At 37.5% G+C, this 14,358-nt stretch overlaps 1 protein-coding gene across 1 annotated transcript in view; it reads left to right on the top strand.

Moving 5' to 3' along the window:
- Window positions 1–14,358, top strand: part of GPC6 (glypican 6) — a 609,430-nt gene that overhangs the window by 108,697 nt on the left and 486,375 nt on the right. The gene's annotated exons all lie outside the window — the stretch shown is intronic.

The following is a 14,358-nucleotide window of genomic DNA, read 5'->3' as shown; positions in this document are numbered from 1 at the left end:
TTTTTTTTTTTTTTTTTTTTTTGAGACAGAGTCTCGCTCTGTCGCCCAAACTGGAGTGCGGTGGCCGAATCTCAGCTCACTGCAATCTCCGCCTTTCGGGTTCACGCCATTCTCCTGCCTCAGCCTCCCGAGTAGCTGGGACTATAGGCGCCCGCCACCTCGCCCGGCTAGTTTTTTGTATTTTTTTAGTAGAGACGGGGTTTCACCGAGTTAGCCAGGATGGTCTCGGTCTCCTGACCTTGTGATCCGCCCGTCTCGGCCTCCCAAAGTGCTGGGATTACAGGCTTGAGCCACCGCGCCCAGCCGGAGAGCACTATTCTAAACTTTGTTCTGTTTTGACATTCTGTGGCAGACTGTGAACCAGCCTGTCCTAAATGAGCAGAGCATGCCAACATACATGAGAAGAATTACAAAGAAATGAATATAAAGAGATTTCAGATCCCTCGGGCAGTGTTTGTCAAAGGTAGTTCTTGGACCATCTGCTTCAGTCACTTGTGGTGCTTGTGAAGAATGCAGATTCCTGGGTTCCATTCCAGCTGTAACTATGCAGAGTCTCTGTGCCCAGGACTCTGGATTTAGCTTCCCTCTTGATATTTATTTGCATTAAATTTTGAGAATCAATGATAAATTTAACAATATTAAAGGAATAAAAAAGATCAGACAACAATGATACACAGACGCAAACAACAGTAAAATACCTAATGTAATATACATGCTATCACTCACCACTACACATAAGAACCAAAGCATTGGGCATCAGTGAGTGTTATGTTTGGATTGTAGAAAAACAGTATCATTCAATGTTGCAATATCATTTGCTTCCATATTATGTCATAATACTTGGTAGCTTTCTGAAATGACAAGTCATTTTATTCAGAAGATAAAATGGAATTTAGCCATCTCTGTGTTTACCCTATGTTATCCATATACCAATCTGCAAGAAAATATTAGTTATATGTTAGTGGAAAATGCCAGTTGTGAAGTGTCCCTTGAAAATATAAATTTTCTTGTGGGAAGGGGAATATGTGTGTGTGTGTGTGCGTGTGTGTGTGTGTAAACATACACATCTGTATGCATACACATATATATGCATATGTGTATATATTTCTTTATTATTGAATTAGCTAAATAAACTCCATGTTAGAAATTCAAAGAAATCATTTGTGTGGTAAATAAGGTTGCTTATTACTGAGATACTATGATTATAGCAGTTTTATGAAATTTTAATTACATTATGCACCTACTCAAATATTGATTCTGAACATTAATCGAGTTACTTGAGAAACATTTCATGGAATGGGAAATAAAAATAAAATGGCTTATTTACTTATCCCAATGCATTAAAGATGAAACTCAGTAGGGAAACTCATAAGAAAAAATGAGAGCCTTACTCAGAAGTCTCATTCAATAGAAACCACGGGTGTGTTTTCAGAATCTGTAAATTATCTTCAGTGATAGAATAACACGTAGTTATGCTGACAAGACAATGCTTAAATTGCAGTATGTATGACCTAATGTATGTTATGGCCTGCTACTTCTTGCAGCTTCCTAAGTTTAGAAACCCATCAGATATTTTGTGGTTACTAGGTGGACGAAATGCCTCTTAATTCCTTTCAAAGCCAGTGCTGTTTGTCAAGTCCAGCAACCGATAGAAAGAATGGGCAATAAGGTAGTGAGAAAGCAGAAGAAGCAGAGAGAAAGGAAGGCATTTGCCTTGGTTAGCCAGAGACTGACACTGAATTGATGTGACAGCTCCACACTGTGCTATTGCATATGTTTTCTGTCCCAGTGATTTCTTTCCTGTTACAAATTACATGGGATGATGACTTAGCTAAAACCTAGATGTCAAATTGTTGTACACTTCATATATACTTATTTTTAAATTATTCTCCAAAATATCCAAGATTCAAGTTAGTAGCCCAGGCTGAAATGAAAATTTCAAGGGATGGCCAAGTGTTCATTTTATACAAGAACAGCCTTTAAACAAGCACAGTCAGCTGTATAGTGGCAATAGACTTTTGTCAGTTTTCAAATTAGTCATATCATTAGACACACGGGAAAATGTCTTCTGGGACATAACTGGGACATCTCTGAATTAGCTCTGTATTTATCTACAGTTGGAAATTATAACCTTAAAAATACATTCAGAGAAGTTTCCACCTACATTTAGTACTTTCAAAAGTTGAGAAATCTTTGTATATTATTACTTCTTATTTTATTTTTATTTTTATTTTTTTGAGATGGAGTCCTCTTCTGTTGTCCGAGCTGGAGTGCAGTGGCTTGATCTTGGCTCACTGCAACCTCTGCCTTCCGGATTCAAGCAATTTTCCTGCCTCATCCTCTTGAGCATCTGGGATGACAGGCATGTGCCACTGTGCCTGGCTAATTTTTGTTTTGTTAGTAGAGATGGGGTTTCACCATGTTGGTCAGGCTGGTCTGGAGCTCCTGACCTCAAGTGATCCTTCCACCTTGGCCTCCCAAAGTGCCGGGATTACAGGCATGAGCACCATGCCTGGCTATTACTACCTTTTAGTGTAACTTCTAAGAAAGAGTAATTGATAGAAATACTTCCAGCAATCAATACTAAACAATTTCCAATAAATCACTTTTAATTTTCAAATACATAATTGCCTTACTTAAAAAAGAAATTATAATACTCTTAATTCGTTTGACCCCTAATTAGTTGACCAAAAATACCTCTTATGATCTTAATATTGGGAAGCAACTCTTTAAGACAGTTTTCTTGGCAATGCAAGTTTATTCTAAATGCTGATGAATACTGTAATACCTTCTAAAAATTAGTAGCAAGCATAGCCAATTTTTCCTGATAATAGTCAAACAAAACTCTGGAACAAAAGCAAACCTAATATGATGCTGAATTCACAAATGAATTCATTTTTAAATGTTAGTTAACTCTAGTCCATAAATAATGTACTTAAGCATTAAAGCCTAAAATATTACTTAAATTCAACTAGTTTCATTTCAGTTTAACTTGAACTTCAATGATTCTTTCTTAATTTGTAGAAGTAAGGTTGAAATGCTAGAGTGGGCTATTTCATCAATTAATGTTCATAGATTGTTAAGGCTTTAGAGACCCTACCATGTTATTCTAACAATTAATTGTTTAAAACATCAAATATATTGGGATAGCTGAGAAATGGTATGAAGAATATAAAATTTCAATGCCAAGATATTTCAGACACAATAAAAGACACAAATAAAAGAGAGAAATTTAGAAAGACATCAGAAAATTGAATGACAAAGAAAATCTTCCTTGATGTTCTAAGAGCTTTTGGAGGTTATAAAGGTGACAGATTCTAAATTAGAAGCATTCAACTCACACATTAAAAGAATTGGAACAGGATTTTCTTGCAGGAAAAGAAGAAACATCAGGACTTATGAAAAGAGATCTTGCTGTTGAGTCCTCACCAAGTTGTAATTAAAAATGAAGGTGCAGGGCTGGACGCAGTGGCTCACGCCTGTAATCCCATCACTTTGGGAGGCTGAGGTAGGCAGATCATGAAGTCAAGAGATGGACACCATCCAGGCCAACATGGTGAAACCCTGTCTCTACTAAAAATACAAAAATTGGCTACGCATGGTGACACATGCCTGTAGTCTCAACTACTTGGGAGACTGAGGCAGGAAAATTGCTTGAACCCGGGAGGTGGAGGTTGCAGTGAGCCGAGATCATGCCACTGGACTCCGGCCTGGTGATGGACGGAGACTCTGTCTCAAAAAAAAAAAAAAAAAAAATGAAGGAGCAGTTGAACATGTCTGAAAACATTAGATTCTGTATGTATTGGACATGCCTGAATAGTTTTAATTGTCAAAAAAGAGAAATTCTTCTTTAATGTTTTGAGAAAAATATTTGCCAAATGTATATTGGGAATAAGTTTAAAAAATATGTAAAATTATTTAATATAAAACTAGAATTTCGGCTTCCTGTATTGTATCTCACTTGTTTGCATTTACATAGGAGAAGAAAATGCCTTCTTTATTCAAAGAAAGGCTTAGAGTTACGTTTTTTTTCCCCCCCAGTTATTTATCTTAGTTCATATTAGCTGAAATGATGGATGAGCCACAGAAAAGCAAGAATACTAAAATTTTTTTGAGATGGAGTCACACTATGTTGCCCAGGCTGGTCTTGAGCTCCTCAGCTCAAAGAATCCTACTATTTCAGTCTCCTGAAGTGCTAGGATTACAGGCATGAGTCACTGCGCCCAACCAGAACACCAGCATTTTAAGGGCACTAAACACTCTTTCTTTTTTTTAAATGACTGTTTAATGAGCAAATATATACTGCTAAATGTATTATACACATTATCATATTTAATCTTCACAAAATCTAGAAGCTTTTTTTACAGAGAGAGAAACCAAGGCACAGAGGCAAAAAGTTACTTAATAGAACTCAGGTAGATAAATGTCATAGCTGTGAATGCTATATGTCTGAATGCTAATTCTAATTTTCTTTTTTATGTAGATTAGGTTATATGCATAACATTATGAAAAATAGTTGAAGAAAGTAAGTCTTTAATCCTTACTCTGAGCTCCCAAACCACTTTATTTCAACCTGTTTTGACCCTTATTTTCTACCTTGCATCATTATTTGCACACTTTTCTCACATCCTTGTTATACTTTAAAATTCTCCTTAGTAATTAGTAGTTTCTTGACTTTGTTCCTTTTAATGCATCTGTTTTTAATTTAATAGAAGCCATTACTTTTTTATAACTATGAAAATTAGGGCTATTAAGTTGCCTTCACAATGCTGTCTAGAATTTTGTAAAGTTTGTAAAAGAGAAGACCTCTTCTTTGTAACCTCTACAGAGAAGGTACTAGATCTAGTGTGGCAGAAAGGATGGAAGGATGGATGGATGGATAGATGGATGGATGGATGGATGGATGGATGGATGGATGGATGGATGAATGGATGGGTGGGTGGATATCAGACATAATGAATCACATCTCAACTGATTAAGGCCTCTAGGTATAAATACCAGGTACAAGAAATAAATGGCATGAAAAAGGAGTGAGTGAAGGAACTGTTATAGATTTAAAGAGACCCAGTAGATACACCAAACAACTGGAATGTGTGAACGTTGTTTGTATCCTGATTTGAACAGGTGAACTGTAAAAGTATACTTACGGGAAAAAGGATAATTAATGAGAATATTGGGAGTTTGTTTTAACTTTTAGGTGGAATAAAAGTGTTGTGAGTTATGTTTTTTAAAGAGTCCTTATCTCATTGACACACTAAAATATTTATGGAGGAAATAAGAAGATGCCTGAGATTTGCTTTAAAGTAATTGATCATGGCAGGAGGGGTGGCGAATAGGAAAACATGAATGGCTTTATATTAATAATTGCTGAAGCTGAATGATAGCTGTACGTTCTCCCTTTTTTCTCTAGATGTTTGTAATTTTCTAAAATCAAAAGTAAAAAAAAAAGTTTTTGGCACATAATTGGTATTGCATTAACAATTTCTTTCCTTTCCTTCTCATAAAACTTAATCATTAAATATGGGCAACAGGCTTTAGAAGATGTGCTCCAACATAAATGTCTGTCATACTTCTTATGATGAACCCATTGAGTATTTAAGACAGGCTGTAGAAAACTTCTGTTCTATCCAATAGTAAAAAACCCTTGAGCAGCAATATAAAATAGAAATCACCACCTTTAAATTGAATTGTGTGATGAGTAAATAGAAACTGAAGAGCATATTTTAAAGAACACTGGCTAGTAGATGCAGCAGATTTTTTTTCTCATTAGTAAAATGCTGGGCCTGGTACAAGTGACTGATTATATGAGGTGATCTATGACATCCCTTATAACTCAAAAATTCACTGATATTTCATATCCACTAGCCCTCCATATAAATTCATCAGAGGATGGCAATTGTGGCATGTGATTAAGCAGCAAGCCAATTGCATGACATGTTGACAGTGGCAGTGCAGTACGTACTGCTCCCAAGATAAACTTTGACACACTAGTCACTAGGGGATTTTATTTATATTTTCAAAACCTTGTATAAAACATAGAATAGTCAACTGACTTGTGAAGCAGTCAAGATATCAACTTCTTCCACATGAATGAACCAAGGCACACATTTGTGCAGATTCTTTGACCGTCCTTAGAGAGACATGATATGCCAATCATCCCAACACTAATAAGACTATCCAAGAACTAGTATACTTATCAAAATAGATACTTATATAGACTTATTTTGTAGGACATTGTCTCAAGTCTCCAGAGCATTATCCTAGAGAGAAGGCATTATATCCTTAGCTTGGTAGTATCCAGCACCTGAAAACATAGATTTAAATTAGTCTTTTAAAATATACATAACTTTCCTATGGTGCAAAATGAAGGTAATATCAATTTTGACTCTTGTTATTTGTAGAGTTAGAGGTACCTGGTATACAGAAACCTGACACACAACACCAACTGTGTTGGTCCAGCCTTATGCAGGGAAGGTATTCCAGTACTACATAAGAAAAATTTTATCTAAACATGAACCTGATCTAATACCCTGATTCATGGTAGTAGAAAACATTTCACACAGAGTAATATGCTAAATGAATTAGTTATCTATTACTTCATAACAGATTACTTTGAAACTTAGCAGCTTAAAGCAACACACATCTATTTTCTCAAGGGTTCGGTGAGTCAGGAATCTGGGTAAAAGTTAGCTTCGAGCCTTGCCTCAGGACATCTCACAGCAAAGCAGTCAAGGTGTCATCTAGGTCACAAGGATCTACTGTGGTAGGATCTGCTTCCAACCTCACTTCCGGGTTGTTGGCAGAACTCCGTTCCTTATGGGCTCTTGTACTGAGGGCCTCAAGTTCTCATCAGCTGTGGATTGGAGGCCTCCTGTAGTTTCTTATCACAAGAGCTTCTCTATAGGGCAGTTCGGAATACATCAGGTACCTTCCACAGAGCAAGTGAGCAAGAGAAGGTGAGCAAAAGAGAAACCACAGCTTCGTGGATTTTTTGTTTTTGCTTTTGCTTTTTTCTGAGCCAAGGTCTCGCTCTGTCACCCAGGCTGGAGTGCAGTGGTACAAACATGGCTCACCGCAGACTCGACCTCCCAGGCTCTGGTGATCCTCCCACCTCAGCCTCCTGAGTAGTTGGGACTACAGGCGCCTGCCACCATGCCTGCCTAATTTTTTACAGAGAGAAGGTTTTGCCATGTTGACCAGGTTGGTCTCGAACTCCTGGGCTCAAGCGATCCACCCACCTCGGCCTCCCAAAGGAGTGGGATTACAGGTGTGAGCCACCACACCTGGCCCACAGTGTCTTTTAATCTGATCATGAAAGTGGCATTCCATCACTTTTGCCATAGTCTATTCATTAGAAGCCAGTCCAGCTCATTCTCAAGAGGAGGGATTATACAGGGAGGGGAACCAGTGTCAGAAGGTACAGATCTTTAGGGGTCTACATACTGCCAACTACACTAATAGTATATTCAAACTTCTTGACAAAAGTTACATTAAATTAGCAGTATAGGGATATAACTAGATTCAGATGCTAACAGAAGGCTATTCTGTGTTGCTCAGATTTTTCTTGTTCATTCGGCTCTCCCAGTTGGGATTGCCTTGCTCCATTCCATTTGTCCAAAGTGCACAAATATCTACCCCTCTTTCCAAACTCAACTCAAGCATATGGCCTCTATGAGATGGAGCTGACCTCTTTGCCTTCATGGTACCCCCATAACACTCTGCTGCAGGCTTTTCAATAGTACTTTATTGCACATATCCTCAGTGTCTCTCCATTCAACTAACAGATTGTAAGCACCTCAAGGCAAGGACAATCATTAGATACTGTTTCATGAATGAATTATACATTATCTCTCAATTGCTCTTCAATTCTATGTACAGTATACTGAATTATAGTATAGTATACTATGTATACTATACCTAATCCCATCTTAGAGGGGGAGTAGGGTCTAAAGTACATAAATAAGGTGATAACTGCTTAGAGTCAAAATCAAAATGTCTTAACCCAGTGAGATGCATACCCAAGAGAAGACTCTCAAAACCAACAACACACCGATGACAGAACTAGAAATGTATATCCCTCATCTCACTCTCACTCTGGTGCTTAACTTTATTAAGTGGAATCACTTGCATCCCAATTCTGGAGTCCCTTATAGGATTGACTGAGGTCTCATTGCAGCCATACATTGCAGCAGTTCAGCTCTGCCCTCTGCTCAATCTCATTTATCTACTGTCTCACACCCCAATAAACCTTATGCACACAATTTCTGCCTCACAGTCTGTTTCAAACAAACAAACAAAAAAATCCAATGTGAAGATGCCTACTTGCTCTCAAACACAAGTTTCAAAATCCTTTTTAAATTTTCTTCACCCTCCTGGGTCTCTTCAGTCCTGTTTCTCACTACCTGTTCTACTCTCCTACACTAAAAAAGCAAAAGCCCTGAGAAATGGGCAGGCACTCGCTCTTTCTAAGGATGATTTAGAGGGAATAGCTGAGGACAAGCTGGGAAGGAGGCAAGGCTCTAATCTCTTCTCTGTTAATAATTGCTGTTTCTGTCATAGTACTATGGTTTGATTAAAATGTATTTTATGAATGGTGCGTGATTTTTTTTCCCTCAAAATGGCAGAGTCAGTCACAGATCCCACACCTGAACTCTCCCATCACTCAGCATCCCCTCTCTAGGGGGTTCTCTGAAGCACCTGCTAGTGCTACGTGCTTCTCCAATAGCCAGGCAGTCCAGTGGCAGTTTACTGGGTGAAATGCCTTTTTATAAAGGGCTTCTATAATTGCAGTCAAGTCTATATAAGCTGAAACAAATTCCAGTTTCTTCTAGCACCTTAGTAATTTGAAGAAAGACCTAAACGTAAGATCCTACCTGTTATTTTGCTTGTTTTACAGCCACTAGGCAGTTAGAAAAGAAATCCCAGTCACATGTATACTCCATCTATAAAAAGGTTTTATAAATATGATGTTTACCTTGTTCTTATATTTCAAGGAATTTGTTAGTTTGCAATATATCCTGCTGTTTATCATATTTGTTTACTCATGGTTATATTCTTTGCATGTTTGATTATGGGCACATCTTTAGCAGGGCTGAATAGTAGGTGTATTGGAATTGGGAGTATTCCTGTAGAAAGGGTTTGTGTTGGCCTCCACCAGTCTCCTCAAAGTTATCATTGACGGGGACACTTATATGTTAATTTCTTGGCGTGTGTGTTGGGGTGGGGAGGAGATTTTCCTTTGACCACATAAGCGATGTAAATTTGCGTCCCAAACTCAGGTGCGAGAAGAACCAAGACTATTATTTTCAGGGGAATCAGGCTTGTTTGTCTTTTCCTATTCAGAGACTAGGTCTCCCCTGTGCCAGTGGGTTGATTTTTTTTTTTTTTTCCTAATCCGTATTTCACAGAGTATAAGTCCAGTGGTGTGCTAGTAAATGTTTAACAACCAACCCTTTGAATATGAAAGTATGAATTTATGTCCAAACTTAGGTTTATTATAAATCTTACTGACCCAAAGGATTATATAGTACACCTGTTACTACTAATAATATAATGTAAAATACTCTATTTGCAGTTTAATATAGTCGATTGATTGTCATAGAATGTATTTGTGGATGTAAAAGGAGACTTTACCCAACTGAGAATTCAGAGCTTCTGGTTGCAAGGGAGTCAGCCATCATCGCTTGTATTTGGCAGAGTCAAAGTCAGGCAGGGCAGAAGGAGAGCTTTATAATTAAAAAATGGTGGGAAGCACAGGAATGCTCCAACTGGAAGTTGTTGGCAAGGGGAAGTGCAGGCAGGCTAACTAGAATCAGGACACCTTACATGGTGAGATTGGACAGTGTATTTTGGCTTTCCCTGGTTCCTCCTGAATTGGAAGCAGAGACAACTAAAAAAAAAAGATAGGGAAGCTGAAAGACATTGACCAAGTTCTGACTGTTTTGCTGCAGAGGTTGCAGTTTGGCTTCCTGGACTCCCTGTTGCAGAAGTTGTGGATGAGAGTTCTATTGTCATATATGACTTGGCCACTGCCCATTTGTATATTTAGTCCCACATTTTCACTGATTGTTGCTGAACTCTTATATCTGTAGCCTGTCTGTGGTTGTAATTGACAAATGAATGTAGTTCCAACATGAGTGTTGGTTGATATTTTTGTTTTTGTTAATGGGTAGCAACAAGATGTTGAAATTTCGTTTGTTCACCAATGATGTCAGTCACTACTGAATTGCATAATAGATTTCAAAATACTCAACTTTTTTTCTTTGCTACTCACAATATAACTACAGACATGCCACACATTAAAGTGAATCTGCATTAGTAACAACATTCCCATCATTTTCTTAAGTCCATGTAATCAAAACAATTAATGAAGTCTTGTAGCATTTGCTGATCTCCACAGTATAATAATTCTATCATGACCAATTTCTAGCTAACAGTGTGACATTAATGAACATGAAGTTGGGAAGCAATGTGCAAAAGAATAATAGCATTATGTAATATTTCCACTATAGAGATACAATTCACACAGACAGGCTCAAAAACGTAGGTAATGGTAAAGTGTAACAAATAATTGGGAAGTCCTAAGTTTTGAGCATTTATTAGTTTATTTTTGGAGACATGAGGTCTTGCTGTGTTGCCCAGACTGGTCTTGAACTCCTGGGCTCAAGCAATCCTCCTGCCTTGGCCTCCAAAAGTGCTGAGATTACAGACATGAGCCACTGCTGTCACCCCAAACTTTACTTTTAATATGACTTATTTAATTCAAAATTTACCTAATTTTAAATAATGACTCTATTTAACAACAAGCTTGCAAAATTCATGAAAATTTAACAATTGGTATAAAGTGGTATAAGGACACACAGTTTACATCCATAAATAAATTCTTAATGCCTCAGTCTTCTGGTTTTTGAGAATTTGAGTATGAATTTTTATTCCACTTCACACGGGCCAAGGCCTCATCTCTTTTCCTAGAGAGACTGTTAAAATCCCAAACTCTTAAATACTAGACTATCAACCCCGAGCTCATCCATTCTGCTGGGAAGCTAGGGCATCAGTCTGAGTGCTGGCTTTTATTTTCAACTTGGGTTTTGGCTCCTGTGTATTTTCCTTACTTTTTTCCAGCTTATTACGCGTTTAAGTGAGTGTTTCTAAAACACTCACCTAGTACTTCTAAGTGTTTTCTCATGGGGAGGTTTTAAGATATCTGGTCATAATATTAGAATGAAAGGGTCCTGTCTTGTGTTAGCACTCTGTAGAAATTTCTGACCTTGAATCTGACTCTGTATAAAGAAGTTTTCCTGACTTTCAAAATTCAGCTTTTTAAGACTTGGTAATAACCAAGTTCAGTTTGTTTTATGCATGAAAACTTGTGGTTCTTCAATGATTCTTATACTTTTTGGCCTTCAAGAAGTATGCTTTGATTGCAAAAAAAGAGGACTAGTCCTTCCTAGATGTGCCAGCAGTAAGAAGCATGCTGTTAAGTGCAGGGTTGCCTGCTGGATGCTTGATGTATGAGTCTTCAATGTGTAGATTTCAGAAGATGTGTGAAGGCAAGACAGTGGCACATTCTTCCAAACTACAGCATGAAAGAGTTGCTCCCTAACTTAGAACATTCACATAAATTCATGAAAGAAAATGTGATAAACTGAAGTAGGACAAACCATCCATAGGACAAAAAACAAAGAGGTGAATGGTAATGTTTCACTGACTTCTGAAATAGTCCTCTAACTATACAAACAAACAAGATGAAACCAGAGTTTACTGTGAAAAACAGTTGATGGATAGATACGCAACATACAACATGCAATTTTAAAATTTACCAACATGAGCAGCAATATGTTGACCTAAAAAAAATTGAAAGATGCCTGAATTGAATGATGCCTAATTTCCCAAAGTTGCTGTGCCATGTAAAAGGCTGTAGAGGAGGAAGTACACATATTAATAAACACAATCAAAGACATATATGGGAATTAACACTGCTTTACATCAAGATTGACTCCCTATACAAAAGTGGTTTCTTTTTTTTTTTCCCTCTTTAACCCCTTTTTTTTTTTTTTTTTTTTTTGCCACCACAATCAAAAGTTTCTGTTACAGTACTGGCTCTGTTATTTTTATAGATTGTGGAAACCCTGGTAAATTCTTTTGAGAATTAGCTGGCTCTTAAAAGAATCTCTTTGTTTCAGCAGAAAATATAGTCTGAGCACGTAAGCCTTCGTGATAGAAGGGCAGATGCTCCTGTGGCTGTTTTTCACTTTTTTTTTTTTTTTTTTTTTTTTTGAGACGGAGTCTGGCTCTGTCGCCCAAGCTGGAGTGCGGTGGCCGGATCTCAGCTCACTGCAAGCTCCGCCTCCCAGGTTCACGCCATTCTCCTGCCTCCGCCTCCCAAGTAGCTGGGACTACAGGCGCCCGCCTCGTCGCCCGGCTAGTGTTTTTTTTTTTGTATTCTTTAGTAGAGACGGGGTTTCACCGTGTTAGCCAGGATGGTCTCGATCTCCTGACCTTGTGATCTGCCCGTCTCGGCCTCCCAAAGTGCTGGGATTACAGGCTTGAGCCACCGCGCCCGGCCTGTTTTTCACTTTTCAATTTCCCTTTTTGTTTTTCAATTTAAGTGACATACTTAATTTTACTACCCTCATTATTTGGAAATATTATTATATCCTGTGTTGTAACTTGCAGGATACTCTTCCAATAATAATGTATTTCCCATAAATTTAAATTAAGAAACAATAAAGTTACTCATCAGTTACGTAATTTTAACTTGTCCAGTCCAGAATTAGCTTTGTCTTGGAGTGGTAACAACAGACACTTTTCTCCTTACCAAAATAACTATTTAACTGTCAACCGTGTATTAAAAGAGCCCTCCATTAAATGATTATATTCCTCCTGTCGTATTTTCTCCAATTCAAATACATATTCATGTAGTATAAATTTCATTTTGTGCAGGAATGACAGCCAGTTGTGTCAGGCTAGATTGATTTGATTGATTTGCTTAACAAATGTTTTCTTTCAGAAGATCCAATTATTCTTATAGGCCATCTTGGGGAATGCACACTTGTTCTACAGCTTGATTCCTAGTTGTGGATTCATTTAATCATGTTTCACTATAAATTCATGAACTGTAGATAGTGGTGTCCAGGCAACTTTTTCTTAAATTATTAATAGATACATCCAATGTTAGGTATGGGTTTAAATTGTTGTCCCTGATACAAAGTATGTTTTATAGCAGAAATATGATTGAATGCATAATTTATTTAAGGTTTAGCAAAGATGCAGGAGGTGTTCCTTTCCAAATGCAAACACTCTGAAAATACTGCTAGATAAGTAAACACTGTGCTTTAAGAGAGAGTGTGTGAGGCAATAAATGTCATCCCCAACTCAGATAAACACTAAAATTATATTTATGTGATGATGGAGATGTTTTTGTGGCATCTAAGCACCTTTAAAACACAGCCAGGATTATTGATGAATATGCCCTTTACAGTCGCTTTGGTTTGCTTGTTTTTGGTCTGCTTTGTAGTGATCTTTGACAGATAAAATTGTTTTCCATTAATCCCCTTCATTGCAATGTTTTAAATCCCCATATGTTCTGATATTTCCAAAACAGTGAGTTGAGATATAAAACTTATCTGAGGAGATGACAGGGTTTTCCTCTTCATTTTCAACTGACATTTATTATTGATTGGGTACTTACCTCTTCTCCCAACTTTGGGAACCTTCCGCATTATTGGGAACCTCCTACATTTCCAGTGGTAAAGGCACTCTCCCTGGCTCAAATTTAAGACCTCCAAAATAGTCCTTAATTTTTTTTCATTTCGAAAAATGTTTGTTTTCTTAATCAATGAAAGATTTCAATAATATTCTGAGAAATTTTCTTAGTGCCTATAACCTGCAATTTAGATAGTGAAGCAATTTATGACTATCCACTTACGTTCTGTTTTGCCTGGCACAGACAATGACATTTCTCCTTGCAGGAGTGAATAGGTTTTGTGTTGGTTTGTGCTCATGGTGATAGTGAATCTCTGTGCGTGTGTTTAATTATGGTTGATAGTCCAACAAGAAATAACCAAATGAATACAGCTCTGATATTCAAGTGGCATAAAATCTGAGATTTTCGAGGACCCCCACGTTCACAATAAATATATATATTATACATGAGAACAGATCAACAAAGTTGAATTGAAGTGGATGTGTTCCCCTTTAACCTGACTTAATCATTAGTCACAGGACATCCCATACCAGCCTGGCAGCTTGGTATATTTGAGCTGGGTTCTACAAAATAAAAATGTCTAAGAAAGTATAATAGAGGTCACCAGGTGGAGGGAGAGGGCAATGGGGAATTGTTTTCATTATTTTATAAAT

This window comes from Rhinopithecus bieti, unplaced genomic scaffold (genome assembly GCF_001698545.2).
Source record: "Rhinopithecus bieti isolate Rb0 unplaced genomic scaffold, ASM169854v2 scaffold_46235, whole genome shotgun sequence".
Classification (NCBI taxonomy): Eukaryota; Metazoa; Chordata; class Mammalia; order Primates; family Cercopithecidae; genus Rhinopithecus; species Rhinopithecus bieti.
The sequence above is the reverse complement of the archived record's forward strand: the minus strand, read 5'-3'. Positions and strand labels throughout refer to the sequence as shown.